A 25,598-nucleotide genomic window follows, 5' to 3' on the forward strand; every position below is an offset into this window, starting at 1 on the left:
AATCCACTCATGGATTCTGACGCAATCCCAGATTTATTAAGGTCAGTAAACCTGGGATTGCACCAAACTGGTGCGCCTACCAGTCTCAGGCCTAACAAGGAGAAATATCTTTATTTCTCCTCGTTATTTCCTCTTTCCAAGTGTGCTGCATTCCACATCGCACCCATAATAAGGAGAAAGGCACGTAAAGCAGGCACCCTTACAGCATGGCACAATGGTGCTTGGTGTGACGCTAGGCAGCCTCAAGTGCACCAGTGCAAGGAGGGAGCAGAAGGGCGCCATAGTTTAGTAGGTATGGCGCAGTTCTGCTCTCTCCATACCACACAATGCAGTGCAGTAATTTGCCTTGCTGCGTTGCGTGAAACCTTAGTAAATATGATCGTGTCATTGTTAATGGTTATTGGTTAAAGAACGTGCTTCCATACTTTTAGGGTTTCTGCTTTGTCTGCTTCGGGTGTTTATGTTTATATGTGTCCAGTTTATTCATCCTGCTCCCTCTACCTGGGACCAACAGCAGTATATATGACATAACTTTCTGCATGGGTTGCTTCCTCAGCTCATACTGTCCAACATTTCTGGTGTTTGCACCAACGCTGCCACTGATCAAGCACATTAAACCTTTTTGAGGGGAATTTGTAATAGATATACCCGGCCGCAATTCTTTTCAAACCAGCGTTGGCAGAGACCGAACCCCTGGCATGTTCTAACTTACAGTACTGCTTCATTGGTTGGTGAGTTTGTGTGTTTGGTTGTGTAGCTGGGCGAGGTGGTCAATGCAAGAGTGTACCGGAGGGCAGAGGAGTGGATCCATAGGCAGGTGAGTACCTGAGTGCCTGGATTGATACAAAACAACGCCAAGTGGGTGTTTTGCTTGGAGAAACCCTGTTCTCCAGGGGCGGCTGGTCCATAGGGGCGTTGGGACGGCGCCCCACTTGGCAGAATCAACAAGAAAAACTGCTCACGGGCAGCAAGAAATGTAAGCAGACTGCAGACGCAATTCGTCTGTTTACATTTCCGGCCTGTGCTGGCAGCTGCTTCACAGCCTCAAGTGCGCATGAGTCAACAATAAACACACAGCGCACACACACACAGACGAGAGCAGCAGGAGTCCAGAACTGGACTTCGACTCCGCATCTGCGAGAAGGGCACTTTTTATTTCAGCACCCTACTCCATTGACATTATATTAGGTATGCTGCGCATGCCTAGTGTAGTGCAAGAGTCTAAAGATAGGATCCTGCTCGGGCGGTGATGTACAGTCGCCCCATGCCCTGTCAAATGGCAGGATATAGCCTGGTAGCCGCCCCCAGTCTTATGATTTGCCACTTGCTATGAGAGGACTTGGAGACGTAATGCGACCCGGGACCGGCAGAGGAGATGCCTCATCCTGGTAAGTTTATTTATTTATTTTTTATTCAATTAAACCCCCCCTCCCCGCGCGTTCCCCCCGTCATGCCGGCCGCGACTGCTCCGCAGCACAGTGTTTCACTGGCCCCCTTCTTCATCTCGCGCGCAGCTCAAGCACAGCTTTAGGAAATGTCAGTGGTTGCTGATGATAGTGTGGCATGGGCTGGCCTCGGCGAGTCACTGCGGCGCTGGCTTCCCCACAGCTTTGCGTGCTTGCATTACAGCGCCTACACGCGACGCTTCGTCCAGTGCTCACGTTTAGGGCCTAGGCACTGAGCGCCTTCGCTAGAATGTGCCTTTCCTAGGGCTAACCCTCAACCTTGTCACTGTTTTCCCCTCTATTCTTGCAATTCGTGCTTTGTTTCTGCAGTAGCGCGCTGTAAACAGATTTTTCTTAAGCCCTCTCAGAAGGTTACACACTGGAAAGATATTTCTCTCAAGAGGCCCTTGAATGTGATGGATGTAGGATCTCAGCAGCCCCCTGAGCATCATGTGCTAGAGTTGTCGTGAGAAATGGTTTGCAACATCCTGTCTGCAGTGAGACCCTCTCTGCCACTTCCGTCCCATCTCTGAGCAGCCCCTCCTTTCTTTCTTGACAAATGTAATGTTACGGGCGGCACAATCGGACATTTACTTCTTTCCTTCCGGCAGGTTTCATTGCGTCAGACTCCGACACCGACCAAGAAATCCCATGGTAAATGGCAATTTAACTATTGTGTCTTGTGCCTGGCTGGGGGTTGGCGCGGGGTGGGGAGGGGCATAGCCTGCTTGCAGCAGTTTTGTTCTGTTGTCTGGGCACAGAGTGGCATCGGCTTGGCTGTTCTAACGGGGCGGATTCCTTGTGGGTATGTTGGAGAAAGAGTAGACAGAGGGCCGGCCCGGGTCGCAGCTTTCCAGGGGCATGAGAATTTCTGTCTACGCAAATATCCATATAACTACTTTAAAGTAGCAAGTCTGCCACTTTAAATATGCTTGGAGCATACAAAATTTATCAGTCAGCTACTGTACTTAATGCTGCATGCACAGGTCACAACAGGCCATTCGGACTTCGCATGTTCATGGCAATGTCTATGGATCGTGCAGCAATCTAGTCAGTAAAGACACAAAAGGCCTGACTAGAACTCAAAACCAGACACAGATTAAATGTTTAACGGCCACCCTCTCCACCTGGACAGCACCAATTCAGCTTCCTACCATTTTTTAAGCAGTTTTTTATAGCGCAAACTTGAACTTAAGGTATCAGAGCTCTTTACATGAGCACCAGTTGCATTACAGAGGGACACATTCATGTTTTTTAGGTACTGGGAGATTAAGTAATTTGCCCAGAATCACAGGATGTGTGAGCCTTCCACCAGACTCGAACATGGTTTCCCAGCTTCAAGGTTGGCTGCTCTAATTGTTAAGCCATATCCTCCCCAGTTATAATAATGGATGAAGGGACCTCGGTGTGCCTCCTGTTCTGCCATTCATCTGCCGTCCACACTGTTATGACCATGCCACCTGGCCCTTGCTGCAGAAATATCACCCCTTTAATAGCCGCAAGACCCCTCCCATCCTTCCAGTGGTTTGCTTGTAGTTTTCTGCCTCAGTGCGCATGTTTGGTGTTGTTTGGGAGCCTGGACCTCTTGTCCCACAGGGTCCCTTTGCCGAGGTTTCGGCTAGCTAGCTCGCTCGCTCGCTATGGTGCAGTATGACAATAATTTTACGCCACACCACTTTCAAGTGTCACCAGCCGCCACTGCTGTTCTCTACGTACCTGCTGTGATGTGAATTTCTGGTTTCAACTTGTTCCAGATACAGCGTCAGCCAGTGATCAATTGTCCGTCTCCGCAGCATTTTATTACTTAGTTCCCACAGTCCCTCACTGACTGAAGGAGAGAGTGGGGATCGCTCCATTAATTAAACAAGGGAGATATTTATGAACCAGAGCATTATTTGAAATTGGTTTTGCTCCGACGTCAATACTATTTTGATATCAGATGTAAAATATCCTTACCTTTACAGTAGTTTATAACTACTTAACGAGAAATAAAATTGTAAAAGGCTTACGATATGTAAAAATTGGAGATTAGTGCACTTATAATTAGCTTTGGCATCTGATTGAATGCACTAAATATGTTGTTTTTTATTTATGATTAATATTTAGTATGAGGATGACAGAGGATTACATCAAGGCACGTTGCACTTTGACTCATTTGCTCAAATCTAAATGTGTCTAAATCAACAACAGCTTAAATAGGAAACCCCAGACGCAATGGGTCTAAAGAAATGCAATAAGATCTATGAAATGTAATAACTGTTGATTGGTGCCCTTATGACTAGTTCCTACCTTGAAGCTTTGAAGATATCCTGAAGGTTTTATACTGTTTCAAGATTATTTTTTTTATTGCTATCTATTCATGATGTGTTATAGGGTGATTTAATCGTGTCATATTGTTATTTTTAATTAACTGAACAATAAAGTATTCATTTAAAATTATACAACTTCCATGAAGACGCGATTAGCGTGGTGTCAAGGGCGATATTAAAATATGCTAATTCCTGCTGGAAGGGTTTTGCTGTGTTTCCTGCAGATGAGACGAGGGCAGCTGCTTCAACACTTTCGATCTCGCGAGACTATGCGAGAGTACAGAAGGGGCATAGGCGTGCTCCCCTGAACAGGCCCAGCAGTGAGGAAAGCATTTAACAGAAGACTGAACAAGAAGCATTCAATGTAGCAGGGGCACTGCTGGGCTATCACGAGCTGGCACATGTATACCTGTATGACGGGCCTCTATAATACAGCATTTAGGACAGGAGCAGTCCTAGATCAGCCATAAAACAGCTGGATCCTACACCCAGCTGGCACCATTATCAGGTTGAGAGACTAGGGAGAGAGAGAGAGAGAGAGGGGAGAGAGAGAGAGAGAGAGAGAGAGAGAGAGAGAGAGAGAGAGAGAGTGTGTGTGTGGGGGTGTGTGTGTTCGGCTTCCATTAAATAGGTTGATGGTACCACCAGTTATTTACAGTACATAGAAATAGGGGAGATGCAGTCTGAAGTCCCAAGTAAAGCAGCAGTGCCTGGGAGAAAAAGGGTGTCAATGAGGAGAGAAGCTTGTTAGCTGGTAGATGGTAAGATGCGGAGGAGGAGGGGAGTTGAGTCATCAGAAATGTCACTGAGGTTGGGGCATCAACTGTACTGTCAGCGTGACAGGGTTAATCCTAACTTTACTACTACTAAACTGAGATAAAATCCTAAACTTACTACTTTTGGTATTCACAGAAGGCATTTAGTAGTAGTAAAGTTAGCACTCCTAACTTTACTACTACTAAATGCCTTTTGTGAATACAGAGAGTCGTAAAGTTAGGATTTTGTCTCAGTTTAGTAATAGTAAAGTTAGGAGTCCTAACTTTACTACTACTAAATGCCTTCTGTGAATACCAAAAGTAGTAAGTTTAGGATTTTATCTCCGATTAGTTCTGTGAATCGGCCCCCCTGGGATAATTTCTACTGCCTAGTTGATGCTGGAGATGGCCAACCTGTCGGCATCTCAACTGCTTTCAGAGCGGACCTGGACAAGCTTTCCAGGCCTGACAGAAGAGGCCTTAGCCTTTGTGGTGTTTATGGGTTATTCCTCTACGAGAGGGATTAAAGGAATAATCCTTAGCAAGTATTCCAGAGCTCACAGTTAAATTACTATTATTTAAACTATACCGGCTAATGAATTTAAAATAATTTAAGGGCAAGCTGACCCAAGCCTACCCCAGGGAAGCTGAAATTGGCATCCAGGCCTGCAGCCTCCTGGTGTTTGCTCGGCTGGTAAAATGGCCAATCCGTCACTGAGCAGAGTGACTTGCAGACAACCCCCTGAGTAGGCGGGCTGGGTCACTGAGCTCAGTGGAAGTACTCTCGATATGCCTGGTGCTTGTGGTAGAGCAGATGGTTCAACATAAAAGCAAAGGCCCAGATCACAGGCTACCCCATAGTCTCATTTTTTAAACTGGTCTTTATTGATTTATCAGTCATAAAATATTCAGCACTTAAAAATATGTTTGTTATAAATGTTTTGTTTGTCAATGTACTTTTTCAAAATTACAAATCACTAATCATCTTTTATAGGAACACAGTTACCTAGGGGCACCCGCTCATGGGTTACCTGCAATTTGTTTACCTGTATTAAAGGTCATTCAGACGCTAACATTATCCATGCAAACTTGTACTACAATTACACAGTCACGACGTAACTTTTTCAATCGAGAAACATGTGTCACTTACGCAGGAGGACATTGTTACTGCTATTTTATCTAAATGTGAGGTTATAGGCACAAAGCACAGGTGACATCTGATTCAGATACACGTACAATAGTGGTTCCAATAATTTCAGTCAGTTTGAGATCACTACATATAGACTGACAACTCCTGAATATTTCAGGGGAATTTTAGATCCAACTTGGATGTAAGCTGAAGTAATATGACGTCATACTGACATATTTCTATTCTTCCTCCATGGCTTTTCTGCTGACCATCACTTCATAATTTTCTGCCTTGGCCCATTTCGGCCTTCAAGTCATGATTTTTGGTGTCAACAGAGATTGCCAGTTCATGGCTTTCTTCCTCTTGGAATGTAAAAGCACAGGTCAGCAAATCTACAAGTCAGCTTCTCTTTCTAGGCCTGTCTGTAGACAGTTTTAGTGGTTTGATGTCAAAGACTTACATACATGCCAACCCTCCTGATTCAGGTGGGAAACTACTGATTTCAAAGCTAGTCTCCCCCTCCTGATTCCAGCATGCAGAAACCCCATTTGGAGTTTTGTAAAACTGTCAAAAAGAAAATGTTGGGGAGGAGCCTAGCGCTTGACTAAGATGGCCGTGTGAGCTTAGAGCTCCCGAGACCCTCGCGCCCTCCGTCGACTATCCTGTCTCTAATCCTGATGGTATGCATGGCACCGTGTTGCTGAGTTGTCAGGGAGGCGATTGATGCTACCCACGGTCGGATCGCCCATCGGGAACCGGACTTACGACTGGCGGAAGATTGTGGCCTAACTCCCGGGGATGCCAGGGGCTAGAGTTGGCAGGATGCCCGACTCCTAGTTGATCAACAACGGCCTGGCGAGGTGTGAACTGTCGGACGGAGGTCCTCGCTCTTTCACTTTCGGTTTTGTTCCCTTTGTCTGCCCGGACACTGTAGAGCTCTGGGTGGCTTTATTACCCCAGGGACGCTCGGCGGGCTGCTCTGGCGGCACAAGGCGGACCTGCTCACTCCTTACTCCTCTCTTTGAGAGTGAACAGTCTTAACTGCCTGGAGTCCATTATGTCGGGCAAAGCAGAAGGGGATCGGCTGAAGACTAAGTCCACCAGGCGGGGAACGTATTCCCAAGTCAACAGTATGGACCGCTACGTCCTCCTGAAAGCATCGCCGAGTGGGTCGAGCCAGGCGCCGGATGCCCAGAAGGAGGACTCGCCTGGGACACCGGAGCTCTCCCTCCAGGATGTCATGGGCGCGCTCGACGGAATGCAGTCCTCGATGGGGAGACAGTTCGAGGCCCTGGCGCATAAGGTGGATGCCATCCTGGTAGATGTCAATCTGATCCGCTCGGATCTGGGCAAGACGAACGAACGCGTCAAGAACTTGGACCACAAGACCACGGGCCTCACTGATGATGTAGCGGATCTGCAGACCGAGGTTCGGAAGTTGAGGGCCGAGAGTGACCTCGCCGCCCGCCGGCTGGAGGACTTCGAGAGCCGGGCCAGGCGCAACAACGTGCGCGTCATCGGGGTCCCGGAGTCCTCGGATGAGGCCTCGGCGGACCTGCTGGTGGAGGATTTGGTCCTCAATCATCTGAAGCCTAAGGGCCTTGGAAAGTTTTTTGCGGTGGAAAGGGCCCATAGGGTGCCGGGCGGGCGGCCCAAGGCGGGTGCCCCGCCGCGGCCGATTGTCGCTCGGCTCTTTCATTTTCGAGATCGGGACGCTATCCTGCAAGCTTCGAGGGTGACGGGCCCAGTCCCCTTCCAGAATGCGTCGGTGAATTTTTATCCGGACTTCACCCAGCAGGTGCAGAGACAGAGACAGAGCTTCCTGGGGGTGAAGCGGAGACTTCGGGAACTGGATCTGAAGTATGCCATGCTTTTCCCTGCCAGACTACGGGTGGTGCATGAAGATCGGACATTCTTTTTTGACTCTCCTGTTATGGCCGACGAATGGCTGGACGCTTTGCCCCGGCGACGGACAGGGGACGACACAGCCGAGCATGGAGACAGTGGCCGGGATGGACAGGGCTGATATTTCAGAGCCGGCCTGACTTGATTTGACCATACTTAAAGAATCGAACGGCGTGCAGTAACTGTGGAGGGTTGCGGGAGGACGAGGGGTGCTCTTTTCCTCCCTTAGGGTACTTTTTGTAGATTTTTTGTTTTTGTAGGGCGACAGGCACACTGCAAGTTGGGGGGGCTTTGTAAGCTGCAGCAGGGGTGCAGGGTGGGGGGAGTTTTGGGGATTTTGAGTTTGTTGTTGGGGGTTTATTTCTGCAAGGCATGATGATTATCCTCAGGGCTGTTCCATGGTGGCTCCTCGGGTGTGGGGTGGGCCTCTTTCCGTTTGAGGATGGGGGGTAGGGGCTTAAGTGTTATAAGCTGGAATGTTAATGGTTTGGGGGATCGCATCAAGAGGGGGATTGTTTTGCAATTTTTGAAACGCTCAATGCCAGATGTTGTCCTGCTGCAGGAGACGCATCTCATAGGTAATACGTGCTATGCCCTGAATAGGAAGGGGTATAAATTCATTGCACACTCGGGATTCTCTTCTGGGTCTAGGGGTGTGGGCATCCTCGTTAGAGCATCGTTGCCTTTTGAGGTGGACTCCACCATTGTTGATGATAGGGGGAGGTTTGTGGCGGTGGCGGGGCGGTGGGAAGGAAGGACTTTGGTTTTGGTTTCGGTTTATGTCCCGCCGGCCCTGCAGGCCTCCACATTTGCTGAACTGGGCAGGGCTTTGCTGACTCTCCCGGGGGGAATGCTGGTGGTGGGAGGGGATTTCAACGCTGTGGGCTCCGGACTGTTGGATAGATACCCGCCCAGGGACACAGGGGGGGCTCAGAAATGGCTTCCAGACTTCCTGGATACGTTTGGTCTGATAAACTGCTGGAGGCTCCGGCACCCCACACAGAGTCAATACACGTTTCACTCCGGGGCGCATGGTAGCCTCTCCAGGATTGATTACCTGCTCACTCTGGCCGCACATGCCTCGTTGATATCCGAGGCCAGGCACATGGCACGCGGCATCTCTGACCATTCGCCTGTGTGGATCCGGCTGGATCTAGATCGGGAGGGAGGAGGGAGGGTGGCCCCCATCAACCCATGGTATTTCCGAGACCCCAAGATGCGCAGCGCCCTGGTAAAGAAGGTAGATAATTACTTTAAGGACAATCTGGGAACCGTGGACTCGGCGGTGTCGCTGTGGGAAGCTTTTAAGACCGTCCTTCGGGGGGAAGCCCTCTCCCTGGTGGTGGCTGCCAAGAATCGGAGGGATGGCGAGGTGCGGCAAGTGGAGGAGGAGATTGCGGCCCTTGAGGGGGCTATGGAGGAGGAGGTTACAGAGTCCTCACTGCACGAGCTTTGCTTGAAGCAGGCGGAGTATAGGGACCTGGTGACGAACGTCGCTAAGACCCTTAGTAGGGAACAACAGGGCCGCCTATATGACGTTGGTGATAAGGCAGGGAAACTCCTGGCGTGGTTGGACAGGAAGGAACGGGTCAATAGAGTGGTGCCAGAGTTGACGGGGGAGCGGGGAGAGGCGATTGTGGAACCTGAGGGGATTGTGAAGTGTTTCGCGGAGTATTTTCGTAGGGTTTATTCCTCGGTGTCGGACAGGCCGCCCGAGGACTCGTCTGATCTCCTCCGTGATATCGAGTTGCCCTGCCTCTCTGACATAGATAGGGACGATTTGGATGGTGACATCACGGCTGACGAGGTGGCGGGGGCGATTCGCGCTTTAAACTCGGGTAAGGCCTCTGGACCGAATGGACTGCCGATCGACCTGTACAAACTGTTCCCGGATAGGGTCGCCCCTCACCTGCGAGCCATGTTTTTGGAGGCGCGGGGGGATGGGATCCTTCCGTTGGATCAGCGGCTGGCGTCGATCGTGGTCATACATAAAGAGGGTAAACCCCGAGATAGGTGCGCTTCCTATCGGCCCATTTCGCTCCTCAACGCTGAGCCGAAAATTCTGGCCAAACTCCTGGCTACTCGTTTGATTAGGGTACTTGGCGATTTGGTACACCCGGATCAATCTGGCTTCATCCCGCACCGAAACACAGCATTAAACCTTAGGCGTCTTCATGGCGTCATCGCCAGGGCGGGCACGCTGCGTGAACCGGCTATTGTGGCATCTCTTGATGCCACGATGGCCTTTGACACGGTGGAGTGGGCATACTTATGGGCCGTGCTGGCCAAGTTTGGTTTCGGTCGCGGTTTTGTGAGTTGGGTTCGGTTGCTGTACGAGGGGCCACTAGCGAATGTTGTGGTGAATGGTCGGGCATCTACTCCGTTTCAGCTTGGTAGGGGTACTCGGCAGGGTTGTCCCCTGTCGCCTCTGTTGTTCGCCCTCGCCCTTGAACCGTTGGCTGCGTGGATACGTTGGCACCCCGATGTGCGGGGCCTTCGGTGGTCGCCTGATCACGAGGACCGTATTTCACTTTATGCCGATGATATCCTGCTGTATCTTGCCTCACCTAAGAAGTCACTTATAGTGGTCTGTGACGTACTCGCATCGTTCGGTAGGAACTCGGGGCTTGTGATTAATTGGGGCAAATCGTACTTGTACGTTCTTAGTGGCGAGGTCCCACCGATCCCTAGAACATGTTCGATACAGGTTGCCCAGCAGGGTTTCGTGTATTTGGGGATTTTTATATCCATGGATCCTGCTGTGCGCTATGAGAGGAATCTGCTCCCCCCCTTGGCGCGCTTGAGGCGAGATGTTGAAGGTTGGCGGAGGCTGCCGCTCTCCCTTGTTGGGCGTGCGGCCCTGTTCAAAATGATGTCTCTTCCCCGCTTCCTTTACGCCCTCCAGAACACCTTGGACTGGGTACAGGCCAAATACTTTCGGGAGGTCGAAGGCCTCCAGCGGACGTTGCTGTGGGATGGGCGGCCGCGAATAGCTATTTCAAAGTTGACGCTCCCATGGTACGATGGGGGGATCGCGCTCCCGGACATCCGAAGGTATTACTGGGCCACGCAGCTGAGCGCGATCAACCATGGGCTTTATGGCCCTGCCCTCAGCCCTGGATATGCCATGGATAGGTGGCTGCTGCGTGGCGGCAACTACTACAGGGCGTTGTATTCGCGGTCCTTAGACTCGTCCCTTACGGGGCCCACAGGCGTGGCGGTGCGTGTATGGAAGATGGCGACTGACTCGTTGGGCTGGAAGGGTAGGCTCACCCTCGCTACCCCACTGTTTGAATCGGAAAGATTGGGAAGACTCTGGCATACGAAGGGCTTTGATAAGTGGGACCTGATAGGTATATCCAAGGTGGGAGATGTGCTGCATAAGGGGAGGGTGAAGTCCTTCGAGGAGTTGCAGACTGAGTATGAGCTAGGGCCCTCAGAGTATTTCAGGTATATCCAGCTGCGTCACGCCCTCCGATCAGTCCTCGTTGAGGGCGAGAAGGTGCCGGAGTCCTCTCCCCTTGAGGACCGAGTCCTTGATGGTCATATGCCCGAGAGCACGATCTCGCTTATATATAAGAAGTTGATTAACGTCCGGGCAGACATGCTTTTGGGGCTTAGAGAACAGTGGACTAGGGATGGCCTTGAGTTGGATAATGAGGACTGGCAGTCAGCGGTTTCGTCTCCTAAGGAGGTTGCGATCCCGTCGCGTCTGAGGCTGGTGCAGCTTAAAATACTGCACCGGGTGTACGTGACGGGGCCAAGACTGGTCCACATGGGATTCTCGGAGGACGGCCTGTGCAGAAGGGGATGTGGTATGGTGGGTACTTTCCTGCACATCATTTGGGAATGTAGTGCCATTGTGGAGTTCTGGAGGAGAGTCCATGCAGTTATGGGGGAGGTGACGGGCACTGCGGTACAGCCGGAGGCGCGGTGCTGCCTCCTGAACGTCTGGGGGCCCACTGACCTCGATGAGGCGCAGACCCAATGGGTGACTCTGGGTAACATGGTAGCAAAAAGGGATATCGCGCGATTGTGGGGCTCCCCGGGACCCCCTACACTGACCGCGTGGAAGGAGAACATGGACTGGAGCATGTTTAGGGAGAAGACGGTCTACTGCTCTAGAGGTCGCCCCCGGAAGTGGCATGCCATCTGGGGGCGGTGGAACCAATACAGGGGGGGAATATGTCTTGCCCCGGATCTGGAACCTCCCGAGGAACAGCTTTCCCCCTGACCTACTTTCCAGCACAGTTGGGTTCTGGGAACCGCTTTGGGCCTCTGCTGTCCCCCCTCTTCCTCCGTACACAGTTTTGTAACTAGTAGATGAGTGGGGTCCTGCCTCCCCTGGGGGCTTTCGCCATGGGCTTTCAATGTCCTTGCCTTGCTGGGGTTTGTTGTGAGTTTTTTCAGTATTTACTTAAAATTGGACCTTTGCATTACTCTTTGAACTGTATTGAGGACACATCATTGTATCCAACTCTTAATTCTGCCGAACCTCCGGGCTGTCGGCTGAATAGCTGTGTCCTGAATTCTGAAATAAAGGTTCTCAAAAAAAAAAAAAAAAAAGAAAATGTTGATGCCTGTTCAACCTCTATATGGCCCCCCTCGCCGCCATTGTCAGACAACATGGGCTCAGCATAGTATCATACATCAATGACACCCAGCTCATCCTTTACCTCACAAAGAACTCCCAAGACACTAGACTCTGCTTTCAGGAAGGAATGAAGGACGTTGCGGCCTGGATGAAAGATAGCTGCCTGAAGCTCAACTCGGAGAAGACTGAGGTCCTCATCCTTGGACCCTCCACCTCCACTTGGGACAACACCTGGTGGCACTCCGCACTCGGGAATCCTCCCACCCCTACAGACCATGCACGGAACCTCGGCATCATCCTTGACTCATCTCTCACCATGACCGGCCAGATCAACTCCGTCGCCTCCACCAGTTTCAACTGCCTTTGCATCCTCCGCAAGTCCTTCAAATGGATACCCCCGGAATGCAGAAAAACCGTCACCCATGCACTCATAACCAGCAGGCTGGAATACGGCAACGCCCTCTATGCCGAAATCAACAGAACCCTCAAACACAAGCTCCAAACGATCCAGAACGCTGCAGCTAGACTCGTCCTCGGGACCCCACAACACAAAAACATGACCCAACACCTGCGAGACCTCCACTGGCTCCCCGTCGAGAAGAGAGTAACCTTCAAACTTCTCAAACATGCCTACAAATCCCACCACTTTGCAGAGGCCAATCACAATGAAGACGGCATTCGTTGGACAGTTCTAAAAGTCCTGAAACTACCACAACGTGGAGGAAATATGGCTCAGTTACTGAACAGAGAGGAACTGAAATCAATCATCCTATTTGACTCGATTCGAAACGGTCTGAATAGAACAGAGGACTGGACAACGTTACTTTAAAAGACTACAAAGTAACAGTGAAATGACACTCTATAACTCCCTTGAACTTCCACTCATGAGATACTAATACTGCACATACAGTCCTCCATGAGTAATGTGCAAGCCTTTTTTCAGAATACCGCCCTCAGTAACCGCGGATTTGCAAATTGCTTCAATGTGTTTCACCTTTTTGATGGTTTAATTGTTACATACCCTCAATCTGTCATCTAATGTTGCTTACTTGCCTTTTTAATTATGTTTTCTCTGTTAATTATTAATTGATCACTAACCAGCCCAATTCACTGGGCGATAACCTCATCATGAAAATCATGTTCCTCAAACTGCATGCGTGACCAGCCAAGCTAAGTTCACTACAATATCACCCTTTCGGTATTGGCACACACACTTATGTCACGGTTCCCCACTCCAAAATGGCCCCCGCACTTGCACCGATAATCTAACCCCTGGCACAGTCCGTCCTCTCTTTCCACTCCCACACGACGCCTTAACTTCACCGGCGCCCGACAGCCCAGTTCCCATTGCAGGCCACAAACGGACGATCCCCTCCGTTCTGTCGAGACTCGATCGAGGTAAGCCCTTCACCCCCTTCCAATGATATTCTTCCATCGTTACCCTCCACTCCTCGTAACGAGCTCTCTCCTTCCTATTCAGCTCGCACTAACGACGGACAGCCATCGCTGCTGCCGTCCTCTCTCCGCTCCACACGCGGAAGGAACACTTCCCAATTGATCCTATTACAAGCAATAACGCAAGGTAAGCCACTGTCAGCTTCGATCCAGAGTTAATCTCTACCTCTGTCTCTCACTCCCCCTAACGAGCTTCCCTTTACCTTGTTCAGTATGCCCATGATTAGCCATCGTTGCTGCCGCCCACTCCCCGCCTCCAACGCGGAAGAAATCGTTTGCTAAATACTCCTCGCTCGGAACAAAATTCAAGTTGTTCCCAAGGTAAGCCGGCCACCCATCTTCCGGCACCTTCCCCTCGCCCGCACCTTCATCCCCCCTTACGCCCTTTTCTTTCCTTTAGTGCCTCCCGGCAGCGCCGACTACTCCCCTATCACCCACAGCCTGGTTGCCTATCACCCGGACGCAACCACGAGCAGCTCCTCTTGCTGTTCCCCAGGTAACCTAGATTCCCCACCTTTGCGACGTTCCAACCACTTGTCCCACACAAGGCACCAATTTTTCACTATAGTAGCACCAGCTGCCAATCGGGGATCGATCATCACTTGCCTACGCCCGGCCAGCCCGACGATGCCTCGCACGCCACCACTGCATTGATGGCCATCCACAACTTCGAATTCAATTCACTCCGAGAGGTCTGGCATGCAACCCATAAGGACGCCTTAAATTCTTCACTCCTTCACAACCGCGTTCGCAAATCGCTCACTCGCTTAGAGCAACCAAACGGCGCCAAACCCGTTTTTAATCACAAGGAATATTAAATGCATGAGGCACTTTCCTAGGACCGCACAATTGTTGAAATGTACATCGCAACTGAATGCTGATATGCTTTCCCTTCTTATCGTTTGATTGTTGTTCTTTTCTCCCTTCTCTCCTCGTTCAATTCAACAGGCTAGAGATCGCATCAGGCAACTTTTTGTAATTTTAAGTCCTGAGGATGATCCCACTAGATTAGGAGCTAGGGATCGAAACGTCGACTTTCCATTACAGTACCACATTGTATCCACTGTGAAAATGTATTGTGGTTTCTGTAGGTTGGAGCTTACCTAAGTCCGTTACTGTATTGTAAGCCCAATGTTTGCTCCCAAAGTTTTTGCCTGCCATTTCTTTCCACCTTTACCTTACTTCTTTTCCCTTGTTGAAAACTTGGTACAGGATTGTGCCCTTCTTTCATTGTTTGTCATTATCCTATTTCTAATTTTGTAAAATTCGATAATAAATGTTCCTTTGTCCGGCTGGACACAGGAGGAATACACATAGGTCTTATTGAAGTCTATGGTATAACAGTCACCTTAATCAAGTTTATGCTAAGGATCGTTGTTCTTGTAAAACACATGATTACCCGTGGTCCTAAGCTACCTATATCGGGTCCCCCTTGTTACTTATAGTGTACAAATCCCTCCACAACATCGGACCCAAATACCTCAACAAGAGAGTCTCCTTCCACGTACCCAAAATGGACCTCCTCTCCGCCGACCTCGCCCTGGCAGAAACCCCCTACATCCGCAGAAACAGAGCAGGCGGAAGAGCTTTCTCCTACGTCGCAGACAAGGCCTGGAACAAGCTCCTTGTCAACATCAGACACTCCCCTACCATGCACACCTTCAGGAAAAGCCTCAAGTCCTGGCTCTTTGACTGACCAGAGCTGCCCCCCCACCCGCCAAGCGCCTTGAGACCCTCACGGGTGAGTAGCGCGCTTTATAAAACCCTGATTGATTGATTGATTGATTGTCATGCACGCTCCAGTCTCTCCCTCCAAGGATGACCTCTGACATAAAAGGTTAACACTTTGCCCTTAATTCTTGGGGGGCAAGATTAGAGCATGTGGTTTTATTTTCTGGCAGTTTTACATAGCGCAAAAAAAAGCAGTTTAGAACTCTGTTTTTGTTTGCACCATGTTATTAAACACACCAAAAGACCTGATTCAGGCAGATTGCCTCTGCTTCATTATAAGTCAATGTGGAAAATACATTCTCCCAATTTCTTTTTTTAAATCTCTCACTTACCTGTTCTAAAATGTTGACATGTATGGACCTATTGCCTGTAATACAATATAAATTGAGTGGCCTTTGAATCAGCCTTTTGCTCATGATTCAATGGATTTGGTGCCTATCTCAGGTCCCTGCTCCTTCCTTGATGTCTTTCCTCCCTAGTGTTCTTTTTGTCCAGCCCCTGGGGCATATCTTTTTTACCACCATTTTGACTGCCTTGTGTCCTTCAACTGCTGATTTGAGGGGACTATTTTTTCATTTCTGTGTGGGAGCACATACCTTTTCTGGTACAGGTTCAGTAACTCCACAGAGCTACCAGGATGTTCACTTTTGGGCATTTGCTCCTGAGCCACCAACTCCCGTGTTCACACCCCCTCACTTTCCATGCCATCAACATCTGCCTCACACTTGCACCCTGAATCCGCCTCCATCTCACCGTTTTATAGCTTTCGTTTTTAAAAATTATTTTTCATGCCATCCGCATATACACAGTGCTACAGTGCTTGTTTCTTTTAGTATGTGTGGCTTTCCACACAAACTTTATTTTTTATTTAACATTCTGAAATGGCCGCAGCCATTGTGGAAGAGTAATTTGAAGTAAATAAAACAATTCCAAATGGTTGCCGAAATGCCACTACGCTTCTTTGCTCATGCACATGCAGCCATCTTGGAATGATTTTCTTTGTGATAGAAACCACTCCTATTCCAGTTTATTTCTTAAACTAAATGAAAAAGGATGCCAGAATGATATCCCTTGTGTGCACATGCTTACTTACACACCTACAGCTATTTTGGATTTTTTTTTAAAATTAACTTTATGTGATGAAAACAAACATTTGCAAAACCAACTTCTCTACACCTCATTACCGAAGGAAAGACCTAGTGGCCTTGTCAATGTTTTTTGAGGTCCTAATAAAACTATCTCAGGAGTATTCTTGATATACCTGCCTGTGAAGGTGACTGTTTGAAGTACCATTGCTTCCTAGTAGTGTCTAAGGGCTTTGCGCTCCCACACCATATAGAAAAGCCCTACTGTTACAGTCTCATAACTTAGACAGCTATTGTATAGCCCAGGATATATAACATGTAAATGTTTGGAAGTAAAGCAAGTATGGTGGTATTAGATTAAAGTGTTCATTTCTAGACATCAGAGCTGGGTACCTCAAAGAGGTTGTACAGTCTTCATCAGTCAGCTATCTGTTAATATTTGTCTTGTTTTGTTCTTAGCTCTGTCAGTTCCACATCACCATTCTCTGAATGGCTGAATGATGTGATATAATAAACTCATCTCCTTTTTAGATCTCCCCATTAGCAACAGGTCTAACGTGCTTGCTCTTTTGCTTCGGCTGAGTTACTTTTCCGTGTTAAACTAGCAGCTTTTCTAGGGAACAATGCAGAAGACACTGTCCTAGTATATCGTGTTGCAATCTTACATCGTCAAAATCCTAAAGCAGGTTATCATCATGGCTTTCACTTTTACACATCAGCTCATTCCCATATTGATGCATTAGCTGACATAGGAATTAACAGGAATTTGGCAAACCACCATATCTTAGACAGCTATTGGATAGGCCAGGATATATACCTGCGGTGGGTACATCAAATTGGAGGGAGTCTTCTTAAGGCATCTCTACTAACAATATCTTGCTGTGGTCAATACCCTTGTGCTCGTTCCTCTAATGTACTCCCAGCAAAATCCATTTTCAGCAAATGCTGCACATCTCTAATGTTCCATAGATCAACTGTGTATCCTCTGGTATGGCGGGGATCAACCAGTACTTCCAGAACTGATTGTCTCACACACAAAGCTCTGCACACGGGCAAACCTGCCTACCTGGCCTCCAAACTCAACAAAGCTGGACAGACAAGGAATCTCAGGAGCACTAACCCTCTACTTCTCATCAACAAAAAAACCTATTGCGCTCCTTCTATGGAAATGCTCCCAAAATTTGGAACGCCATCCCAGTCCATATCAGGACTAACCCATCATTCAAAAAATTCAAAAGTCATCTCAAAGACCTCTTCCTCAACCGCATTCTTCCGAAAGTATAGCTGACGCATAATGCCGAATCTTGCACATTGGAGCATACAGTCACTGTGATAAGAATAACTTTTACAGCACCTACCTCTTGATTCACTCCTCTGTCCCCCCTCCCCAAACAGGACTTGATGTGAATCGATGTGTTTACTACTGTTATACTTTTTATTCAATTGCACATGACAAATGTTATAAAGCGCTGTGATACCCTCAGGTCTAGCCAGCGCTATAGAAAACTCTTAAATACAAATAAATAAATAAACCAGTAAGTAGCCAATTGCAGCTGAGGAGACAGATAATATGTTTCATCATATAGTATGCTGGGATCCCCTGTAAATGAGCAAGCGTAACTCTATGTGTCATGAAGCCCCATATCAGGTCTATCAATAAAGTTTTAAGTCTTTAACCCCTTCAGCGCTGCGCGGATTCCCCCGCGGTGCTGAAGGGTTCGAGCGCGGGCGGGGCCATGACGGAACGGTTCCGTCATGAGCACAGCTCAACCGATGCTCATGACGGAATCGTTCCGTCATGAGCATGGAAGGGGTTAAACATCTGTCCTAGCATAATCACTAGCATATTAACAAAATAATACTGTAGTGTAGGCGTGATACATATTCACGAAAGAACTATTCAGCTCATTAGTCACTGGAGGAGTCAAGGCCACCTGGATATAGGGCACCAACTGCAGCTATCACTTTGGATGTGTTACCCTCTGTGGTATCTCTGGCACAGGAAGAAAATTAATCCCCCAGATGGCTAAAGGTCATCACTTCTTATTTTAAGGCTGTTATCAATAATGCACCAGGTTCTCGGGTGTGGTCATTTTCCAAAGGGAATAGTCATGATTTATCTTTGCTGACCACCAGGTGGACATGCTGTTATATTCATCCAGTTTTCACATTGTGGCGTCCAGGTCAGTCTGGATGTTATGTAAATAAATAAGGATATCATTAGCTTATAAAGAGACTGAGTCTAGGCTGCCCGTTACCTCTATTCCCCGACTCATACATTTCCGATGGATGTAACTCATGAGTAGCTATTGTGAACCACTTTGAGACAACAGGCACTATTATCTGGTTCCTTTTTCCACATGTCCAGAGTGCAAAATAACTCTACCTTATTTAACCTAAGCTTGGGATCCTAGTACAATAAATGGATCCCAAGCTAGCATCCCTTCACTAAATCCTTTTAACTCAAGGAACATAAAAAAAATCCCAACTTACGGAGCTTTTTCCATGGTGTAGGAAATGATCATCTTTGTGTGATCCAATGAGTGATGCCCCCCCAGATTTTAGGTCTGTCTGTCCTTCTAGCCTTAAGAATTGTACGCTTGTTACCCCTGCTAACCAGTTGTAATGTGCCTGTGAACCCCCTTTAAGCATGGTAAAATTGGCATATTCCTAATTGGTATATTTAACTTGCCTATAAGTCCCTAGTGTATGGAACAAAATGTACCCAGGGCCAGGAAGTTAAATACCACTAGTGGACTGCAACACCTATCGTATCATCTACGAGCATGACAAAGAGAACATGGCTTCAGGACAGCTATTATAGTCTGTATGCTGCCGTGTAAATTAGCTGTACTCCTGGTAAAAAACAACAACTGTAAAAATCTACATTGAAATATAAGTAGGTCACCCCCTATGTGAAACTTGAAGCTCACAAGGTATGAAGCATTATATTTAAAGGTGGAACATGTAGAAAATTAAAATAACCATGCCCCTTTAATGACAGGCCCCTAAAGCTATTTTCACTATGGCAGGCGTAGCTATTCTATGAAGAATGCCAGAGTACAGATTAAAATACTAATACTTTATCTCGGAAGGGGACATTCTAGAAAATAACTGAACCACTATTTTTAATAGTTAATGAAATTCAAATTCAATGGTGAAGTAAGATTTTTAAATAAATATTAATGAAAAGTAACTTTGGAAAGATACCCTTTACCTGCCTGAAGTGGCTGATTAGCATAAGCTTCTGCCAGCTCTCAGCCTGTGCTCAGCTTTGAATAAGTGTTGAAAAAGTGTGAAATGCCTAACAAGATCAGACAATAAGTTGACCGCAGAGTATGCACAGCAGGGGCTACATGCATCCTTTTTGACATTACAGTGCCAAGTCCTGCTTGACAGGTATGCTGGGCTACAAGTAACACTTGGAGCACACTTGAAATTGAGAGAACAGAATGCTAAGAAAATACTTGTGGCTCTTCTGCTTGATTGCTGATGAACCATGCCTTTGTCCTCTCAGATTTCTCTCTTTGGGTATGCTATGCGCAGAGTGCCTGTCTCAAACTAGATTTTTGTATTAGATGTGGGAGGCCACTAGAGTTACTATACTACACTTACAACACACTCACACAGCCAGCAGAGCCCAAGATCAGGTGTGGCTGATGACTTTTGTTATCTTGAAAAGGCCCTGAACTTTTTGGGTCTGTTAGCTGTCGGGCAAAAAAGAACTACTGAAATATATTGGGCAGGGTTGGCCCAGAAACATTTACCAATTCCTTGGGAAGAGGCCTTACCCCATTTGTTAGGGAAGAGCCTGTATTTATTAATCAGGAGTAAATGTGGCACCTCCAGTTATTTGCAGAACACTTTTGAGACTTGCAGAAGATCAGAAGAGACTGGACCTGCTGTCTGTCATGTGGAAGGAGCCCTAAAGCCTAAAGAAGCGTACTCCAAGGGTCAGTTGGCTAATCTCCTGTGTGGCTATAGTAATACACAAGTTTCAAGCGTACTTTTCCTAGAAGTATCGAGCTCAACAGTGGCAACTGGACCCGGACTAGACCCTGCTGTTGGCTTCTTCCTGACACCCTGTGAATCTCTAAGTGCCTTGTCTGAGGCCCAGATAGGCGTTAGAAATGCACTCCTGTGATGGATTGGGAATTAAAAGACTAAGGGCTAGTATATATATATAATGTTCTGCCAGGAAGAGGGAGTAGCAGCAGCCTGGTGGAGGGACCTCTGCCAAGTTTATAAATGATCTTCAAGCTGGTGGTCTTTTTTAAGGCATAGGAAGGAATTGTCAATGCATGATGTTGTTGGTGCAGGGTGGCATCAGCAAGACACAACCCCCCCAAAAAGGCCCAAACTGTATTTTGTTTTTGAAAAAAAAATGCCCCCCTTTTGCAATGGGAGTCATCATCATCAAAAATACTTTCTAGCTATCTATTTCTATATATAATCTATTTGAGCCATACAAGTATACAGAAACTAGTTCATTTACTTCCTTTACCATATAAAATTCACAAATAAATACATATTACTTCGATTAAAAAAAGAAAATGACCATGATAAATATTTAGTATTAGCTTCGTATCCTAAATACAGTTAAAACATAATTTAATACAGCTTATATAATGTCCGTGTTATCTAGGGATGATAAATAGGCCAAAGCTGTCTCATGATTCCTAATTTTCTCTGCTAATTGTAATGGCCGAAGGAATTGCCTTCTCTGGGGAGTGTAAAATGTGCAAAACAAAATTAAGTGCCTAGTGCTTTGATTTGGTATACCATCACAGGGGCAGAGTGGCAATCAAGAAAACCACATGCCTTGGATGAGAAAGGCTGCCAAAAAGTGTGCAGTTTTAAGGTGTAGACTAATCAGCAGAAATGTTGCCTTTCATTTAAACGTAGCTGTAAAGAAAGTGCAGGCTATGCTTTGAGTTGGTGAAATAACTGTACCCGATCGGAGATAATATCATCTGAAGAGTAACATGTGATGGTGGTAATAAAGATTAATAATTCTTTTGAGAGAAGTATTAGTAAGGGTATCTGGATAAAAAAGTAATCAGGGGTACCCGTCTTTAGGAAGGTGGATTTAATATACCTGACCCATGGGATCTCTAGGCAGTTGTCCAAATGTATGCAGTCTCTCAGTATCTCTCTGCAGAGTTGGGCTGCCGGATTTTTCCAAATTCTTGTCCACAGCAACAATGGTTGCAGTTTTATATATCCTTCTAAATACACCAGCCCGACTTCTTTGTGACAAAACAATACGGATGTACATGGCCAGCAGTCTCCATTTGTTTTCTATTATTTGCAATGTTTTACAGTTTATAAATCCCCAGATGCCAGCCCCAAAATAAACAACGGACTGACATTTACTTTTAAACATATGAAGCAATTCCTTAATTGGCTTGTGCCCAAATCTTTTAGAAATCTGAAAACAGCTTCTATGGACCGTTGAAATTGCATTGCACTAATGCTCAATTAGAAACTTCCAGTTAAGATCCATGTCAAAAGGCACTCCCAGATACGAAAGTGTTTTTTTTTTTTTACATTTCTTCCCCTCCTAGCATAAACTTCCTCGTTTTAGCTTTTTTGTGCCCACACTTAATGAAAAATTATTTAGTACGATTAGTTTTGAGTCCCAAATCAGTCATGAATACATCAAAAGCATCTAGGAGGGACTGGAGTCCGTTTGCTGTTCTCGCTATCAGATCAGCATTGTCCGCTTATAGGAGAACCGGCATTTGGCTGCATTTATGAGAGTCATCTTCCATAGCAGCAGGAACCATTATTCACATTTTACTGTCTCCCATCTTTAGGGATTGCGTGGTGGTGATGGACAGTAAACAAATGCCCACATGGTCAACCATCTAAATTGGAGTAAGGCCGTCAGAGAGTATTGGCTCTGGCTGTGTGTATAAAACTTGCTTTTTGTGATTTGGGGCCTCATGTAGGTAGCCAAATACCGGTCGGTAACGGCCGATTTTCGGTAAATATGCCGTTACCGACCGGTATTCAGACAAGTGAGATGTAGGAGTCCAAAAACCACTTTTCGGTAAATATGAGGCGGTAAATACCGATTCATATTTACCGAATTCCAAAATACCGAATCAGATTTACCGAATACACAATTAACGAATCGGTAAATATGAAGTGGTAAATATGAAGTGGTAAAAATTAAAATGACATGTAGGAGCACTCGGTAATTAAGAAATCCAAGAAAATCGGTAAATAAGAGTCGGTAATTAACACGGATTGAAAGCAGGTGGTAACCATCAACAGTGCAGATAAGCAATCCCAAAATGCAACAGCGTGGACAACATGGCCGCTATGTACGTCATTGCAAGGCGCCTACGTCTACAGGCAGCAGGACTGAGGGTTTGGCGACGGGAGGAACGCATCTACAGACAGCGCATCACACTATTCCAGCTGACTGATGCAGAGATACATGAGAGGTACAGGCTACACCCCGAAACCATCATGGACTTAATCAGGGACCTTCACCCACTCCTGGACCAGCCAATAAGAAGGGCGCACGCCATACCCCCACATGTGCAGGTGCTCTGCAGCCTACATCTGCTGGCATCCGGCAGTTATCAGGTGGTGACAGCTGCGGTGGGTGGGGTATCCCAGAGTTGCCTGTCACGTTTCTTCATGAAGTTCCTGGATGCCATGATGCAGAGAATGCACCACTACATAAGCTTCCCAAACACACAGGCTGCACTGCAGAAAACAAAAACAGACTTTTATCACATGGCACAGTTCCCCCATGTCATCGGCTGTATTGATGGTACACACATCCCAATCTGTCCACCAGCTGACACAGAGCACATCTACAGGAACAGGAAGTCCACCCACTCCATCAATGTGCAGGTGATCTGTGATGCAGGGAACATCATCACAGATATTGTTGCAAAGTTTCCTGGGAGCACCCACGACTCTTACATCTTCCAGAATAGTGGGATCTACACACGACTGAGTGCCGGAGAATTCGGAGAGGGATACCTGCTAGGTAAGTAACAGTGACGCCCCTTGAAACCTGCAAATCATAGTGTATAGAGGCATGTTACTGATGGTTCCCTTTTACTCATCTAGGCGACAGTGCATATGCATGCCGGTCATTCATCCTCACTCCCTACCTACACCCAGCAACCCAGAGTGAGAGACGATACAACGTGGCACACAAAACAACACGCAATGTGGTGGAGCGCACGTTTGGACTACTGAAGAGCAGGTTCCGCTGCCTGCACAAGAGCGGAGGCGCACGCCAGTACAAACCCATCACCTGCTGCAAGATTATTGCCACTTGTGCAATGCTGCACAACCTTGCCACGAAAAAAGGTACAGATGTGGAACTAACATATTTTGAGGACAACGAGGATGAGTCAGGCCAGCCAGAGGGCAACGCAGCTAGAGTGCCAACTGCAATCGATGGGAGAGAGAGACGGGCAGAGATCACATGCAACTATTTCTGAGTAAGTGAGGGGACACAGCGAGTTGTGAGAAGTCATGACGTAGTTTTAATGTGGCACCACGCCATGAACACATGAACAAGCCAATCTGGCAATATCCCATCTATACAAGGAGTAAGTCCAGGGTTACGTCACCCAATGGGAAGTGGCTAAGCAGGGCTACATCAATGTTTGCGCATACGCGCTGCAGTGGTGGATTGCACGGCCTGTGCATCCTCACTAGAGCCAACCCCAAGCCGCCTGCTGCTCCTGCGTGCTTCTGGGACGGGGGGTGTGATGCTGCTCCTGCTGCTGGTGTCGATGCTCTCCGCAGCATCCCCTGCAGCAGTTGTCGACGCCTGACTGGTCAATAGCACCCCTAGTGCACTTGTCACCTGCACCATCCCCCGAGACAGGTCGCTGCAGCACTGTGTTAGGCCCTCCTGCATCGTCACAGAGCGCCGGCACAGTAGAGAAGTCGCAGTTACCAGACGGTTGAGTGCCCTGCTGGTAGTGTCCCTTCTCTGGCGTTCCCGGCGCCGTGCTTCGATGTCAGCATCTAATTTGCTGCACAACTGCTGGATTGACTGGGACATGTCCCGAATGCCCGCAGCCATGCCGCTAATGTTATTGTCCATGTTGACTAATGTTGTCTTCATCACCCGCATGTGCCTCTGGACTGACATGACTGCCTTTGATTGCAGGCGCTGTTGCTTCAACATTTGGCCCTCGAGACCCAAGAAGACACCATGGCCGTCAATGGGTGCTGGTGGACTCTGGACACGCGACCTGCGGCGCCCTCTTGCTCCCGTCTGTGCTGCCTGTGAGGTGTGGGGCACAGTGGCATGGCTCCCTTCCTGGGGCCTGGTGCGGTCTTCTGGGCCCATGCTGTCGTCTGACGAGGTGTCTAAGGCTCGTAGCCTGGCTGCTGGACGCCTCCTCATTCTCACACCTGCAAGCGGAGATGTGGCCGGTGAATCGAACATGAGTGGCGATGCTGGCTCTGGTTGAGGTGATGCTGGCTCTCGGTGAGGTGATGCTGGCTCTGGGTGCGGCGAGGCTGGCTGTGTTGGTGGTGCGGCTGCCAGTGGGCCTGCTCCCTGGTCTGAACTTGTGCTGGCTAGAGGTGATATTTGTGGCCGGTGTGCCGTCTCTCCTGCAGCATGCCCTGTCCTGCATGATGTCACATCTGTGGACAGAAATACAACATTGGCTCAGTGTCCCCGAAGGGCTGCATTGCAAGCGTCACAATAAATCATTTCACATTCCAAAATGTCCTCTGTCTCCTTGTGCCTCGAGTGCGTGACATGCCTTGTTGCCCTGTAACATTTACGTCATGGTTAGTGTTACCCTGACTACATCTCCCGGAATGCATTGCCTGTCTGCACTGACACGTGTGGACTGCAGTGTGATTCTCGTTTCACAATGGGGGATGTGGGATAGGGGTGGGGGGGCTACATTGCTGTGCTTTCGTCTTACCTTGGTGTGTTGCGGCTCTGGCAGAGCTGTCGGCGTCCCCGAGGCCCACAACGCTCTCTTGCTCGATTGTGGCCGCCACCAGCTCCTCCAGTTCGGTGAGGGCAGGTGCCCTGTTGGTTCCACCTCCGGTCTGGCTGGCCTCCTTCTGGATGTCGCCCATCTTCCTCTTGGTTACAATCCTCAGGTCATACCAGCGCTTTTTGAGGACCTCAATGTCCCTGTGGGTCACTCCCACAGCATTGACCTGCGCCTGGATGGCC

General features: G+C 48.0%; 1 long non-coding RNA gene across 1 annotated transcript in view; it reads left to right on the forward strand.

Moving 5' to 3' along the window:
- The first annotated feature begins 1,056 nt into the window (after positions 1-1,056).
- The window catches only part of LOC146867602 (uncharacterized), a 356,358-nt gene continuing 331,816 nt past the window's right edge, over positions 1,057-25,598 (forward strand). The window contains exon 1 of the long non-coding RNA XR_014966110.1: positions 1,057-1,388. This is a non-coding gene — a long non-coding RNA (uncharacterized LOC146867602). The remainder of the gene's footprint in view (positions 1,389-25,598) is intronic.

The sequence above is a fragment of the Triturus cristatus genome, chromosome 1_2 (assembly GCF_964204655.1).
Source record: "Triturus cristatus chromosome 1_2, aTriCri1.1, whole genome shotgun sequence".
NCBI classification, from domain to species: Eukaryota; Metazoa; Chordata; class Amphibia; order Caudata; family Salamandridae; genus Triturus; species Triturus cristatus.